The sequence below is a fragment of the Nilaparvata lugens genome, unplaced genomic scaffold (assembly GCF_014356525.2).
Source record: "Nilaparvata lugens isolate BPH unplaced genomic scaffold, ASM1435652v1 scaffold3097, whole genome shotgun sequence".
Lineage (NCBI taxonomy): Eukaryota > Metazoa > Arthropoda > Insecta > Hemiptera > Delphacidae > Nilaparvata > Nilaparvata lugens.
In genome coordinates this window covers 8,914-11,884 of record NW_024090384.1, presented here as the reverse complement: position 1 = coordinate 11,884, position 2,971 = coordinate 8,914, and positions in this window count along the sequence as shown.

Sequence of the window (2,971 nt, the reverse complement as noted above, 5' to 3'; positions counted from 1 at the left end):
TGGACTTAAAAGCCCTTCACTCAGAAAGTGAAATTATAAACTCCAGGGTCTAACGTGATCTCCAAACTCCAGAGTCTATTTAAGTACGACTATGTCAAAGCTCTGACTCGGAAAGCCAATTTTCTGACTCCAGAGTTTAAAGTCAGTTAAAGTCTAGAACTCAGCTAAATCCCGAGCTCAGAAACCGACCCTAAAAGTTAATTAAAAATTGTGAATTATTTGAATAGTTTCTTTTTGATTATGTTAATTTTGGATGTTTAGAGAGATTATTTTTTAAATTGAAAATTTGTTCCTTGTTTTGACACATGGTATATAAACTTCATCTCTTCTCTCCATTGATGATATCATGTAATATTCATGGAAAAAAATCTCCCTGAGATTTAATTACATCTTTCATATTTTTTGGCAAACTATTCATTGTAAAAAAAATGTTCCTGTGAACTAACAGAATTGAATTGACCATATGATTTTGACTTGGAAAATTTTGAAACAGATAATAAAGATATCAGGTTAAAATAAAAACAAAAACGGCCAGCGTGTGCAGACTTTTGTTTTTTCCTGTTTCCCTAGCAACAAATTCGAATATGATAAAACCTATTCGTTTCGAGGGGGCGTTCGGTGCTATGCGGTTACTATTCGGTACCGAATTCAAACCGAATCATCGTTTCACACTTATCGGAATTTGCCAAAAACGAAACGAACCGAACCGAAAGTGTGTGAAAGTAGCCTCTCGCTAGCAACGAATTGAAACCTGATGGAATTTATTAGAGTCAAGTGGGCGTTCGGTTCTATGCGGTTTCTATTCGGTATCAAATTCAAACCGAATTACTGTTTCACACTTATCGGAATTTGCCGAAAACGAAACGAACCGAATGAGTGTGAAACTAGCCTGACAACCATGATGCAGCAGCGTTTCCAGAGGGATGAAAACAATTATAAAGTGATTAAGGAAGTATTGCCTGTTTCATTACAAATTTGATTTCTCAGAATATCAATTCTAAGTAAATTAAATCAATTTTTTTTTATTACTATTGCCGTGCTACCAATTTTTCCTTAAATCGGTTGGAATAGCATTCCACCTATTAACCTAAGGATAGTTGTCGGCTCCAATGAAATACATTCTTGATAAATTGTGAATGGATCTATTGCCTATGAATGAGAAATCCAGTTTTCAGAGCAAATTAACTTATAATCTTCAGATGAATTTATACAAATACACAAAGAAATATATCTTAAGCCTAATTATTTCAGAGTTATTACGAACTAAAATACTTATCTAGTTTACAGTTGAAACACAGTGGCTATTGGCTTGAAGATACAAACAGCTAAATCTTAACAAAATAGAACACAAAAATTTGTATAAAACTCAATTTAAAACATTAATAAACGAAAATGATTCAGAGCAAAACTCCACAACAACACACTTAGCCAGCCATTTTTCTAGAGAGGGCTGAACAGGAAAAAACCTAAGTTGCAAGTCACAAAGCCAACGCCTTGTTCAGTATAGATTTTACAGACACGTCACCAAAAAATTATAACTTACAAGTTTAGAATTCACATTCTACATCTGTTCTCAATAAAACTTTATTTTGAAACTATTATTTTAAATTTTTATATATATCTCGATTTAAATAAACCATTTATCTAGTAATTTTGTTACACCCTGCCTCAGTGACACCATGGAACAATGCAACAAACATTTATGATAATAAATTCTCCGTCGAAAAGTTTGTCCGTCTATTGATGACTCTGATATTTACTATAAAGTTCCATAGATCTCGAATTGAAGATTCGATTCAAATGTGAGAAAAAATGTAATATTACAAATACCCCCCTCTTGACATAAAAAAATTTTACTGTTTGAAAATTTAAAGAAAAAATTTACATTGACCCTAATGAAAATTTTTGAAATTTAAATTTGAGAACAGTAACAATTTTTTCTAGAAAAACATTACATGTCATCCAAAAATATTGAAAATTATTATAAAAATTCATCAATAGCGTTTGTTATATGTTTCCAAACAATATCTCAAAATATAGAATATCAATATTACTTTTGATTTAGCTTTATAATTTGAAGGAAAATATCTCAACAGAAAGTTTAATATGTAAAGAATAGTTTTTTGAAATTGCACATAAATTTAATAGATAGAAAAATTAATTTTTATTGCATAAAAAAAATTTAGTATGTTGAATAAAAAATTTATTATTTTATTATTATTATTTTTTTTAAATGAATTGATGAATTGTTACATTTAATTTTCACATAAAATTTCAATAAATCAAAAAATGTTCATTTCTTTCACTATTGACGCGGTTGATTTTATCAATGCACATTTTGGAAAACAGTCCGTTAAGGCACTCAGTATGATTTTCAGTTAAGTGTGACTCCAATGTGATGACGTTAGTGTTGGGCTGATCTGGATGCACGTAGTGTTGGGCTGATACTTGTAGTCGACTGATGCATATCAAACTCGATACAGGTGACATCTCAGTTAGCATTGCCTCATGCTTGTAGTAGACGGCTGCATACCAAACTCGATACAGGTGACATCTCAGTTAGCATTGCTTCATGCTTGTAGTAGACGGCTGCATTCCAAATTCATACAGAGTCACGTAAATTTTGTATCATATTTGTAATTATACAATGTACATTTCAGGCTTGAAATGACAATGTAATTCGTTTTTGGAAAAGAGATAGACGCTGCATACAGGATTAATTTAGGTGAGGATTAATTTAGGTAAGGTTTGGTTTTTTGATATTTTCAGCTTTCAAGGTTTAGAGTTCTGCATACAGGAATAATTTAGGAGAGGATTTTTTGAATCAATTCTTTCATGATACTGTGACTGTTCTTCTGAATTCAAAGTTGTGAATGTGAACATGGATGGCAATTACCTCCAGGTAATGTAGTAGTGTTGAAGTTTGAGATACAAAGTCAGCAATAAGCGTTGGCATTGTTATTGGCGTATG